This window comes from Pinus tabuliformis, chromosome Q (assembly GCF_031772625.1).
Source record: "Pinus tabuliformis cultivar Carrire ecotype Pingquan chromosome Q, CPIR1, whole genome shotgun sequence".
In the NCBI taxonomy this organism is placed as follows: domain Eukaryota; kingdom Viridiplantae; phylum Streptophyta; class Pinopsida; order Pinales; family Pinaceae; genus Pinus; species Pinus tabuliformis.
In genome coordinates this window covers 1,041,176,792-1,041,190,574 of record NC_142296.1, presented here as the reverse complement: position 1 = coordinate 1,041,190,574, position 13,783 = coordinate 1,041,176,792, and the positions used below count along the sequence as shown (strand labels likewise).

The window sequence follows — 13,783 nt, the reverse complement described above, 5'->3', positions numbered from 1 at the left end:
GTGGTTTCCTAACTATGTTTTGTGTCTGGTGTTTGAATTAGATTTTTTCTCATTAAGCTGCGGAATCTTGTCACTTTCCACAGCCTTTTTGTTAAAGTCTATATTGCAGGTGTCTTTAGGAAAATCGAGCCACATGGGCAAGTTGGAAACGACATGGACATGGACCGAGTCCTATTGGCTCAGTCGAATTCACCAAAGAAGGCTGTGGTCAAAGGTAGTCAAGCGGTGGTCAACATAAGAGTCCTACGGTGATAAAACTCTGTTTTTCACCACGTGAAGCCTTGCGTGGCCGTTCCTAAATCTCAGGGGACATATCAACACCTATGGACTGCTCCATAAGCCGAATCCAACAGCCACCCTCCATAGATTTAATCTTCACGGCAGCCATAATGCTAGATTCCTGGACGTGGTTGTTCACGTGTCTTTTATCAGCGCAGATTTTAGGAAATTAGTTATGTCATCCTCTGTTATAAATAATGCGTTCTCATATGCATAATAGCTAGCTTTTGTAATGTAATTTTGACTGTTAACGAGCCCACTGTGCCGTGACATTATTTCTGTGTTATGACTACATTTTAAATACATGAGAAGACTCTGTTTATAAGCTCAATCCGTGGTTAATTGCTGATTGCCCGAGGTTGTGCGGAGGGCCCCTGTACACACCGAGGTTTTGTTTATTTCTGTATAGTTTATGCTTTATTTCTTTATGTTCCTTATGCCATAATCATTCACTTGTATATATTGCACCTCTTATGGTATTAATGTTTGATTTCTGTCCATAATTTTACATGTTTTTATATTGTTGTTAACTTATCAGTGTCTTTGTTCCAGATTACAGTAGGCAGCCCGGGCATTTGCACATAGTTTTATAATGATTAATGACATGGAATTATTCTTGTCCTTCTGTTGATTTATTTTTCTTAGTTCTTAATTCTAGCACTGTTTTATTTATTTCAGTTTTGCTCATTTACTTTTCTGCAAGATAGATATTAAATTACTCATGTCATTTTCAGTTACCTTCGAAAACCATAGCGAGATTAATGGTGAGGGATTGAAGTATGAGTGTGTAGTTTGATATTAGTTTATTTTTCTGCAAGTTAGTTATTAAATTGCTCATGTCATTTTCAGTTACCTCCGAAAGCCATAGCGGGACTAATAGTGAGCGATTGAAGTATGAGTGTGTAGTTTGATATTAGTTTTATTTTCTGTAAATTATATATCAGATTGCTCAAGTTGTTTATGATTACCTCCGAAAGCCAGAGCGAGACGAATGGTGAGGGGTCAGAATATGAGTTGATGTAATTTGATTTTAGCTTACTTTGCTTGCAATTTTTGGATTTCTTTGAGTTCAGTTTCTTTTATATTTAGACAACAGCAAGGATACTGGGTTTCATGATCAATAGTTCACTGTTTGTTTAATTAGAATAGTGGCACATTTTCATTCTCTTTTAGGAATTAATTTCATCATTGCATGTTTTAAAACCTTTTTGAAAAGTTTGAAGTTTTGGAAATCATTTTAAAGGACAACATTGCCTTGAACATTTATATCCATACTTGTCTTTTAAGATTGCTATCTCACATTAGGGAATCAACGAAGATAAACCCAAAAACAAACTAAAAATAAAAAGCGACAAAAAAGTAAGAAATAGATTATCTTGCACATATAGTGCGCCACACTTCAGCAGTTTACGACTCTCGGATTGACAATTAATATAGCAATTTTGGACACTCTAAATTGACCAAACAACTTCCCTAGAAGAACGACACAGTTCCAGATTTTGATGATAGACAAGGTCTGGGAACATAATTTGGTTGTAATCATCTATCTGGTGACTCCATTGGAGGAAGACCAACCTTTGGCGACTCCGCATTGAAGTTCTGGCTCAGTTTGTGAGACATACTCGAGGAAATCCTCAGAAATTACCAGCTGAACCAGTGCCTGAACCCTAGAAAGCTGTCAAAACGAAGAAATCATCACAAAAAGGGGCATCAGGATCAGGTAAGCCTAAGAAATCTTATTCATCTCCGAAAGATAAAGTTATTGCTGAAGATTTACAGTTTAAAGATTTAGAGCACAACACTGTTAATAAAGAAATTCTTTCAGAGATTAGTTCAACCCCTTGTGCACTTAGTTCCCCTTTAAATCTTAGTCCAAGGAAAGCTTCCCATTTAGTCCAAAGCATCCATTTATCTCTGCCATCCATCACATTACTCCCTACCATTCAATCTGCTAGTATTCTTCCAAATATCCCAATCATGGCAGGACAACAAACACCTATGAGGATAGAAAGAATTGTAGCTACCAGATATGGACCTTTGGTATTGCCTGTTCCTTTAAATCCTATGCTTGTGGGAGAATATCAAAAGTATATGCCTAAATTCACTGGAACAGAGGGAGTGACAATGGAAGAACACCTTGAAGCTTTTTACAGTTATGCTGATAATTTAGATATAAGTGAAAATGATGTGTGGATGAGAGTTTTTGTCCAGAGCCTTGATGGAGAGGCTAGGAAGTGGTTTAGAGAATTACCCCAGAGATCAATAATAGATATTGAAGCATTAGATGATGCATTTTTGAAGCAATGGGGAGATAAAAAAGACTTTATGTATTATCATACAGAGTTTGGTAGCTTGAAGAGGGAAAATGGGGAATCAATACCTGATTTTAATAAAAGATTCAATCATATGTACAGTAAGATACCAGCTGAGGTAAAGCCTACTCCTACATCTGCCAAACTCACTTATTCCAATGCTTTTGACTTTGATTTCTGCTTGTTATTGAGAGAAAGGAGATGTGCTACTCTAGCAGACATGCAGGATGTAGCCTTGGAGGTCGAATCTAATATTATGGTTGCAGAAAAGCTAAAGAGCCAAGCTGACAGGAGAAGATAGAGAAATCAGGCATTTACTTCTTCTACTTCTTCTTCAGAGCCTAAATTAGACAAAATGACTAAGATGATAGAGTCATTGGCTGTTGAAATTTTTAAGCTGAAAATTGAACAGAATCCATGGAAAGCAAGGCAGCAAAACACATTTGCTCCAAGAAATCCAAATCCTTTCAGAAGAGAAAATGAGCACTTACAAATAATGCAGAGGGGTGAAGAAGCAAAGGAAGAACAACAAGTAAAAGCTCCTTTCCAAAATGTAGTCATGGAGGAGGAACAATTTGAAGAAGACGAGGATGAGATTCACTGCATGGAAGATAAAAGTAGCATTGCATTTTTGACTTTGGCTGAGTATGAACAATCATTGCTGCAAGAACAAGACAGTCAAGAATGGGATAGAGAAGCTGTCCTACAAAATGGTGAGCAGCAGAGATATAATCTGAGATCCAATGCAAAAAATGTCAAAGAAAATTCTGCCCAAAGAGCTGCTGTTTAAACAGAATCGCAGAATACCAGGCTAAGAAAACCAGCAGCCGATCTAGTCATCCTCAAAACTCCAGTTCAAGAGGTAAAAAGTTCTGATAAGTCATCTTCTTCTTTCAGCTTTGAGTCAGAAGTTCAGAAATTGAAAATATCTGTGCCTCTGGTTGAGTTGGTGAAGAGTGAAGTATTTAGGAAGCCTATCCTTGAAGCCCTTGAGCTAGAAACCAAACAAACCTCCACTGACTTTGTTAATTTGCAAGATGATAAACCTGCCATTGTGCTCAACCCCATGATTGAACCTGCTGATAAAATTCTCCATCTTTTTATGTCTCCTTGACCATTCATGATAAAATATCATGACAATTGCCTCCTAGACACAGGGGCCAGCCACAATTTGATGCCTAAAGCTATCATGGAAGAGTTAGGCCTTGATATCACTAGACCCTATCATGATTTATTCTCTTTTGATTCAAGGAAGGTGAAATGCCTAGGATTGATTAAAGAACTGGTCATTACTTTAACCTAGTTGCCCATGAAGAGTATGATGATGGATATTGTGGTAGCAGATGTCCCTCCTAAGTTTGGCATGCTTCTTTCGAGAGGGTGGATTAAAAGACTAGGTGGGACATTACAGAATGATTTATCTTATGCTACTGTCCCAGTGTTTGGAGGAGAAAGTAGGAGATTGTATAGAGAAGCACAATTGGCATATATCATCAGTGATGAGAAGAATCCTACTAATCATCCCATTTATGCAGTGGACACTGATTTTGGAGCATGTATTCTCCAAATAGAAGAAACTCAGAAGGCCGAAATATAGCTCAGGAAACCAATATTTCAGGCCAAAGAAGAGCAGGGAAGTTAGGTTTGGGAGATGTTCTTCGATGGAGCATGTTCTAGAGAAACTGCAGGAGCATGGGTGGTGCCAATATCTCCAAAGAAAGAAAGCATTTAGTTGTCTTTTAAGCTGGTTTTTCAAGTCACAAATAACATAGCAGAATATGAAGCTCTGCTATTGGGCCTTAATGCAGCAAAAGATAGAGGAATCAAGAATTTGAAGGTATTTGGAGATGTTGATTTAATTATACAGCAAGTAAATAAAACATTTCAAGCAAAGTGCCCAAGTATGAAAGCATACAGTGATGAGGTATGGAGAATCAAAGATTATTTTGATAATTTCTATATTTCATACATTCCTAGAGCCCAAAATCAGCTTGCTGATTCCCTTGTTGTTTCTGCTAGTTTATTTGTACCTCCTGTGCCTCCCAAACTAGTGTATGAAGTTCAAATGAAGTATAGACCATCCTTGCCTGATAATGTCCACCATTGGAGAGTCTTTGAAGATGATGATGAATTAAATAGGTTCCTTCAAGTCATTGATGAATTTTCAGAAATGCAAATTGACCAAGAGAATGAAGCCTTGGAAGAAAACCCCCAATCCTAGCTTAGAAATAAAATTGGCAAAAACAACATTGTTCAGCTTCCTAGTAACCATATTCCTAAGGGCCTAATTCCTCTTGAAAGACTGTTTGATCAGAATGATGTGCCTTACAAAGCTGCCCAAAAAGATGACCAATCTGTAGTTTGTAAGCATGATATAGGAAGTCCAGTTCAGCCTAGATATGTGAATTTGTCCACTCATTTGTCTGTTGGTCAAAGTGCTGAATACTGCAATTTAATGAGGCAATTTGCTGATGTGTTTGCCTGGGAGTATAGTGACCTGAAAACTTATGATAAGAATATAATTCAGCATAAAATCCCTCTGGAAAAAGACATTATTCTTTTCAAACAGAAGTTGAGACCAATAAATTCCATGCTTCTTCCTCTAATTGAAAAAGAAATTAAAAAATTGCTGGCTGCTAAGATCATTGTCCCTCTCAGATATTCAAAATGGGTGGCCAATCTAGTGGTGGTGAGGAAGAAGAGTGGAGAAATTAGACTGTGTGTTGATTTCAAAAATTTAAACAAATGTTCCAAGAAAGACAACTATCCTCTACCCAAGATGGAGCATTTGCTGCAAAAGGTCTCAGGAGCTAAAGTGTTGTCATTTTTGGATGGATTTTTAGGCTTCAATCAGATTGCTTTTCACCCAGATGATCAAGAAAAGACTGCATTTACCATTCCTTGGGGCACTTTTATGTATGCCAAAATGCCATTTGGATTGATGAATGCTGGAGCTACCTTTCAGAGAGCTATGGATATAGCATTTGTGGGTGGATAACAGTTTACTCCAGCAGCCATCAAAATCATTTACAACATTTGAAAAAAGTGTTTTTGAAGTGCAGGAGGTTTGGAATCTCAGTCAATCCCAAAAAATCACAATTTGCTTTAGAAGAAGGCAAGCTGTTAGGACATATTGTGTTTGCTGCAGGTGTTCAGATTGACCCAGAAAGAGTCAAAGCAATTCAGACTTTGTTTGTCCCTAGATCAAAGAAGGATATTCAATCTTTTTTGGGTAAAATAAATTTTGTAAAGAGGTTCATTCCAAATTTTGCAGAATTGGTGAAGCACGTGACCTGCATGTTGAGAAAATGATCAGAGGTAAGATGGATTGATGCAGTAAGAAAGTAATTTGAGTCTATTAAAAAGGCTATTATGGAGGCTCCTACTTTGATTAGTCCTGATTACAGCAAGGAGTTTCATATATTTTCATTTGCCTTTGAAGACACTGTTGGACACCTAATCCTCAAGTCGGTTAGTGTGGAAGTCGAATGGACAAAAGGAGTCCAAGAGACCTTGGGATGTGGAACCCAACGGTCAGATATTGTACTATAAATGTATATCTCATGTTAATAAAAAATGTATTGCATGTTTTATCTTTCATATTGTGTTTGCTGTCCATGTGTGTTTGACATGGTATCAGAGCGGGCGATCTCCTGCCCTGCTCCATTGTGAGCCACCTGTTTCTGTGGCCTTTGTAAACTAATGCTCTCCTCTTGATTATATTTTTCTGAGCATTTCTTAGAATAGAGGATGTTACCTCTATCAGCGCTGCCATTCCTCTGTTGTGAGCAGTCCTGGCCCTCTGCCATATTCTTTTCAAGCGCTGCCTTATAACGCCTCTGTCATCAACGCCTCTGTCACCACTGCGCTCTGTCCATAAATGCCCCATTTAAAAGCGCTGATCCATCTGCGATTTACTATTATTGGCTGTCCTGACTGCCAAGCGTTTCATGATAATTACGCTGCTCCTGTAGCTGCTCCACCTGCATTTAATACGCTGCTCTCTGCATACGAAACGCTCCTTCACCCAGCGCTATTTGTGCCATTCTTTACCTGCGCCCTCTGTCTTTTACTGTCCTGAAAGGAATGCTGTCTGACATTGAACGCTGTCCAGCGCTGCCCTTACTGTCCTGAAAGGAACGCTGTCTGACATTTGAACGTTGTCTGACAATTATACATGAGAACGATTGAAACTGAACGCTGTTCATTCCATGGATGCTGTTCATTCCATCGGTGCTGAGCATCAACAACAGCACACCGCCTATCATAACCGCAAGCAGGAATAGCAAGGATTTCATCATCGAGGTACTCTTTTCTTAACATTCTTTTGTGCTCATCCACCATAAGTCTGCTGCTGCGTGCTCCTTGCAGGCGAACTCGAACCCATCTCTCTGCAATTAACAGCCATTGAAAGCGCCCAAGCAGGGAAGTAACACTTATCAGAATCAGCAACCTTCGTGTAGTTCTTGCGCCCTGCGACAATCTCGAGAACCACCATTCCGAAGCTGTACACATCGCTCTTCTCAGTGATGGCGCATTCCAGAAGCCACTCCGGGGCAAGGTAACCGGGAGTGCCTCTCATGGTGGTCACCACGCCGCTATCTTTTCGGCTCATGAGCGTAGCCAACCCGAAGTCAGAGACCTTGGCCACGAAATTCTCGTCGAGAAGAATGTTCTGAGGCTTTACATCCAAATGAATGATCTTATACCGGCATTCCTGATGTAAGTAAGCCAGGCCACGAGCAGTGCCCAATACGATATTGAATCTAATGGGCCAAGTCAGGAAGCTTATCTTACTCTCGTCGAAAAGCCATCGGTCCAAGGAGCTATTGGGCATGTGTTCGTAGATGAGGATCTTGTGAGATCCCTGCGAGCAGAAACCCAACAGTTGCACCAGATTCCAGTGATGGATTGTGCCCAATATCGCAATCTCTGAGTAAAATTCCTTCTCACCTTGCCTAGCGATCTCGAGCCTCTTGGACTACACCTTGCCTCATCCATCGAACGGCCTCCCATCTATACCTCGGCCACTCCATCGAACTCTGGTACCCCCGCTCCTCTAGATGAATTTCTTGGCCTGTTTTATGACCTAGTCTATCGTGGATGCGTTCAACTTCTGCAATCTATGTTTTCTCCATCGTATAATTCGAAGTGTTGTAGAGTCGTATAATTAGCAGTCTCTGCCAATTTCATACGACCCATTTTGCTTTAAAAAACCACTGTGGTCTTCTTCAGTCCAAAGCACAATCCATCCGAACTTGCTATTCCTCTTACAAATTAGCTGGTCGCTTCAACCAAAAGCAGTTAATATCTGTCCGCAGCTGGAATACGAAATGTACATATAAACTGCAGATTTTGTTGTAGAACGTGTAGCATCAATCCTCCACAACAACTCCAAAAGCAATTTTCTCAACTGCCCGCGGTGCCTCTGTGTTCTTCTCTCAAAGGGGGGATTCATAAACCTCAGCATCATCATCTTGTTGCTACACAATACCGGCCCTAGCTCAGAAATTCGTGTGAAGGGGATTTTAGTGGGGTCGGTTGCTTCGACCATCATTTCTGCTCTTAACGTACCGACGATGGTTCTGATAGAAGTTATCAATCTGGCACTCTGTCTCATACTGGTGCACGACTTCGACAACTCTATGTGATGCAAGCAGAGAAATAACTCCAATGGGGATGAAGAGGGCACCAACCAACATGAATGTTGTTATGACCCATCCTAGAGTCAAAAGTGGCTTACATGCAGGAAGCTCCTGTTGAGTGAACCTAGAATATTTTGGTTGCTTTGATTGCCTTCTGGGTGCCGCTGAATTGCTGTGGTGTTCACTTTTGTATTATGATTGCTAATGTGCTCTTTATATCTAAGTTGAAGCCCAAAGAAACGAGTTGAAGCAATCTTGGTATGTATGTTGACTCCAAGCATTGATCTATTCCCTGTGTATGTGCTTCTCATTATACGCTGAGACTCCTGATTATAAATTCCTATTGTAAGCCTCAATTATCATGTGTGGGCTATGGTGAAAGTCGTGGAATTTTGTTGAACAGTTTAAACCTATGTTGAATGAGGCATTGAAGTGTTTGTAAGGGTGGCAAATGTGTTCCTGAATATCTCGTGTGGAAAATGTCCATGCTAAGAACGCTTTTCTAGCTATAGGAGGAACATGACCAGAGATATGTGCTCCACAATCTGAGTTTGAATTGGAATTATTCTCCATTGGTTTTTTTAACTGTACTTGCAATAGCTGGAGGTGGAAGACCTACTTCAGCTTTAGAAGGAACTGCTTGAGAGACATTGCTGCAGTTTTTTGATACTCTATAAAACTTATATTCAAGAGACAGTGTTGATGAGCTAACGAAATTGGGTGCTATTACTGAGATTATATGTCTATATCAAGTGTTGAGATATAAAAGTTTTCAATAAGAACGAATCTGCATTATCTAGTTTGTTGACTCCTTGCAAATTTTGAGAAAGAAAGAATTACAGTTGCTTTCTGGTATTCCGGTTTCAGCATCTTCAAATTCTACCTGTTGCTTCTTGTTGCACACTGATCATTTGCTGCACACTTATAAGGATATTGCTGTGTACTGTGAGTGGGTATTACTTTTCTGCATTAAGTAGTAGTTTTGATCAGTTTTTAACGCATAAATGGCCAGAATCAGTGAAGTATTAGAGTTCATGAAAACTCTTATACAATCTACTGTTGATGACACATTACAAATCAACAAAGGATCTCTCTCAGAAATTCAGAAATGCTTATATAATGCATAGGAAAAGATTGATTTTTTACAGATTGAATCACAGCTACAGCAAGAAGAGCTACATCAAAATAGACATCATTCTAAACCTGTTTTTGTTCAGAACATTGAGACAACCACCCATCAGCAGCAAGTCAATAATGTTACCGTTCATTCAAATAAAGCAGCAGTTGTACATGCAGATGTAGAAACCCAGTCTGCACTTCCCAAGCCCATCATCAGACCTTGGGAACAGCTTGTCCACAACAAGCACAAAACTGGTCTTGGATATGACAAGGACTTGTCCTTTCATATCCCAGACTATGCCAAGCCCATTCAGTTTCAGAGTGCTGGATTCATTCATGACAGTTCAGCTGCTCCTCATGACAGTTCAGCTTCAGCTGTTCCAGACTCTGCCCCTCTTCTACAACAACAACAACAACAACAAAAACAACAGATCGTGAAATGCCAACACTGTGATCGAGTTGGCCATTTGAAAGATCACTGTTTTGATCTTCATCCATGTAAGCACTGTCATAAAACCAGTCATTCTTCACACAGATGCTTCAGAAACAAACGTCCTGCAAGAACAAAGATTCATCTTGGATGGATCGCTTCTTGGCAATGGGCATCAACAGCTAAGAAGATATTCCAAACACATGTCAGAACTTGTTCCAGAATATTGAACAGTCTTACAGTTGAGTTTTCTCCATCTTCTCACCTTGTATCTGACAAGGGGGGAAATGATGGTCATCTACAAGCTTCAAAGTCACATCAAGCCAGCCTGAGCCACAACCTGCCACACCAGTTTCAGAGTTGTAGCCAGAGACAAAGATGCCTGAACATGCTTTCAGTTGGCAATATGGGACACTTCCTCTAGCAGAAGACTTCAGCTTCTTGCCAGTTTCAGAAGCATTCCAGGAACAAAATTGAGAACACTTCCTCTAGCAGAAGACACCAGCTTCTTGCCAGCTTTTGGAAGAGTTCCAGGAATTGCATTAAGCATTCCAGAGTTGTTGGTTATCCTTACACCATCACAGGTTGAGACTTCCCTTTTCAGGTTGAAGTTTTACCTTTTATGCGGGGTGAGACCTCCATTTTATGGTTGAAGGTTTCCCTCTTTAAAACAATAGGATCACTTCCTCTAGCAGAAAACTTCAGTTTCTTGCCAGTTTTGGAAGAGTTCCGGGAACTGCACTAAGCGTTCCAGTGTTGGTGGTCATCCTTAAACCACCGCCCTTTATACCAACATTTCATAGAGCACATTCAGCTTAGTGCTGCCATGCATTTTTTGCACATTTTGTATTACAACTCTCTTCTTGGACTCATACATAACCCTTCAGATTAAGGGGGGGAATGTTGGACACCTAATCCTCAAGTCGGTTAGTGTGGAAGTCGAATGGACAAAAGGAGTCCAAGAGACCTTGGGATGTGGAACCCAACGGTCAGATATTGTACTATAAATGTATATCTCATGTTAATAAAAAAGGTATTGCATGTTTTATCTTTCATATTGTGTTTGCTGTCCATGTGTGTTTAACAGACACCATTGCAACATTTTTTTTGCAGCAAGATGAAGAAGGTTCAGATGATCCAGTAGCATTTTTCAGCAACAACTTGAGGGATGCTGAACTGAGATATGATATTATTGAAAAACAAGCATATGCTCTTACCAAATCCTTGAAAGCTTTTAGAGTTTATATCGTTCATTCCAAAATAATTGCATATGTACCCTCTGTTGCAATAAAAGATGTCTTAACGCAAACTTATGCTGATGGAAGGAGGGCTAAATGGATTGCAAAGATGATAGAATTTAACATAGAGCTGAAGCCCACTAAATTGATCAGAGGTCAGGGTCTTGCCAAATTATTAGCTGAAGAAAATTGCAAGTCTTTAGATATCGATTTCCTGTGCGCTATTGCAGAAAATGGTCAAACAGAGAAAGAAGAGGAAGCAGTTGAAACAGAGAAAAATTAGTTAGTGGCCGAAAATCTAACTTCATGTAACTGGTATGCTGAAATAATTAATTTCTTGCTAAAGCTAGAGATCCCTTCAGGATTTACTCAAAGTCAGGCCAGAACTTTAGAACTTAGAGCAACAAAGTATTGTATTATGGAAAATCTGCTCTACTGGAGGGATTCATCTAGAATATTTTTAAGGTGTCTGAACAAAGAACAATCATTAGAAGCAATGCAACAGTTTCATTCTAGCGTGTGTGAAGGGCATCATTATTAGAAAAATACAACCCACAAAATTCTCAGAGCTGGGTACTATTGGCCCACTTTATTTTCCGATGTATTTGTTTTTGTTAAATGTTGTGACAGGTGCCAAAGATTTGAAGGAAAATAGCAGTTGAAATCCCTACCCCTAAAACCAGTAATAGCAAAATGACATTTTTAGCAGTGGGGCTTGGATTTCATTGGAGAGATCAATCCACATTCCAGTGGCTAGCATAAATGGATATTAGTAGCCACTGATTATTTCACTAAGTGGATTGAAGCATTCCCTACTGGGAAGGCTGATCATAATGTGGTCATGAAGTTTTTGACAGAGAATATTTTCAGCAGATTTGGTTGTCCACATAAATTAATAATAGATAATGCAGCAGCCTTCAGGGCAAAAGAATTTGTGGAAATGTGTGATTATATGGGTATTAAACTTATTCATTCCACTTCTTATTATCCACAAGGAAATGGTCTGGTAGAATCCTCTAATAGAAGTCTGATAAGGATAATTAAAAAGCTGTTAGAGGACAATAAGAAGAATTGGGATGCAAAACTCAAGTATGCACTGTGGGCTGACAGAGTGACCATTAAAAAGTCCACAGGGAATTCTCCTTTCAAGCTAGTATATGGCACTGATGCTGTATTTCCAATTCAGCTAACTCTCCCTGTGGCAAAATTCCTTCAAACAGAGCAGGATGAGGAAGAAGATATGACAAAGAGGATCACTGATTTGACAAAGTTACATTAGATTAGAGAACAGTTGGTTCAAAATGCTGCAGCACATCAAAGTAAGGTCAAGGAAGCCTTTGACAAAAACGCAAAAACAAATAATTTTCAGGTTGGTGACTTGGTTTTGAAATGGGATGCACTAAAGGAGAAGAAAGACAATCATGGGAAATTTGATGTTTTCTAGACAGGGCCTTTCATCATTTCACAGGTTCAAGGGTACAACACCTTCATACTAAAAAGTATGGGAGGAGAAGCAGTTTTTGATGGCCCAGTTAATGGGCGGTTTTTGAAAGTATATGTTGTTTAAGACCTTTTGGCCTTAAAGCTGTAAATATTGTGTTTTTAGCAGTTTTAGTATAGTTGCAGTAGACTCCATGCCCAATGGAACACCAGGAATTTGGTTAACTTGTTTTCAGCTGGAAATGCATTGATCTGCAGGTTCTTGAGATCTCACAGGGAGGATCTCATCCTCAGAAGGAGCCAAATGTTATCTCTATTACATGTTTGAGCATTTTTGAGGCTCAAGGATAGCTTGGCCGTGGTGTTTTCTAAAAAGGAGGGGCTAGCAGCAGTTTATCTGATTCCTTTCCCTTCATTTGCATTACTCCTTTATAGCTCATGCCACCTCTATTTCCTCCTTTCTCATAAATTCCCCTTATTTCCTTTTAAACCCCTTTATCCCTGTTCTGGCCTCAAAACCCCTCATAAACTCTTTTTCGGGCTCCCAGGTTTCTTTTTGTTTAAAACCTATAAATCCCCATTTACCTTTTATAAACCCCATATTAACTTAAAAAACCCCCTATAACCACGCTTAAGTCTTTTTCCAACTCCCGGGCATTTTTGTGTTTTAACCCTTTAAACCCTGTATAACACACTTTCCTTTGGTCCCGGGCGTGAAGCTAAACCATATAACCTTGGATTCTATAACCCCGCGCATATAGTAAAATTATTATAACTTGGCGGGCCCATACCTGTCACATCATTCGAAACATGCATGTTAATCCTGTACCGTCTGATCATTTCTCGCAGATCCAACGCCATACGCTTCTCCCACCGCTGGAACTTGCATGTCCGTTAGGCAGCGGGGAAGGCGGTTTCCCGCCGAACCTGTCTACCACGCGACGCAGTATAACAGGATCGCGCTACCATGTACGTAAACAACCCTCTCCCAAAAAGCGGTGTGGGGAAATTGTTTACTGCCCTTCCGGTGCGGCTTCCCGCGCATTAACTGTTGACCATCTTTGCCGCCCGTCAACCGTCCGATCATCAATCTTGCTATCGGACGACCCTTGTCCCTCCATTCTTGTTTGTCCTCGATGTCTTCCATACGCCGATCTCCGCCGTCCGATTTGTCAGATCCACGACTAATATTCAATCGCGCTCCTGTTTGCTCCCAACGCTGCTCGCCAAGTGATCTTGGCCGTTCATCTGATCTATTCAACGGTTAATATTCATTCGCAGGTTATCGTCCATTTTCGGGCATTCTTCATGTTTTAAGCC

At 40.0% G+C, this 13,783-nt stretch overlaps 1 pseudogene; it reads right to left on the bottom strand.

Moving 5' to 3' along the window:
• Positions 1–6,924: 6,924 nt before the first annotated feature.
• On the bottom strand, positions 6,925–7,428 carry LOC149223056 (G-type lectin S-receptor-like serine/threonine-protein kinase SD2-5 pseudogene; annotated as a pseudogene).
• Positions 7,429–13,783: the final 6,355 nt, after the last annotated feature.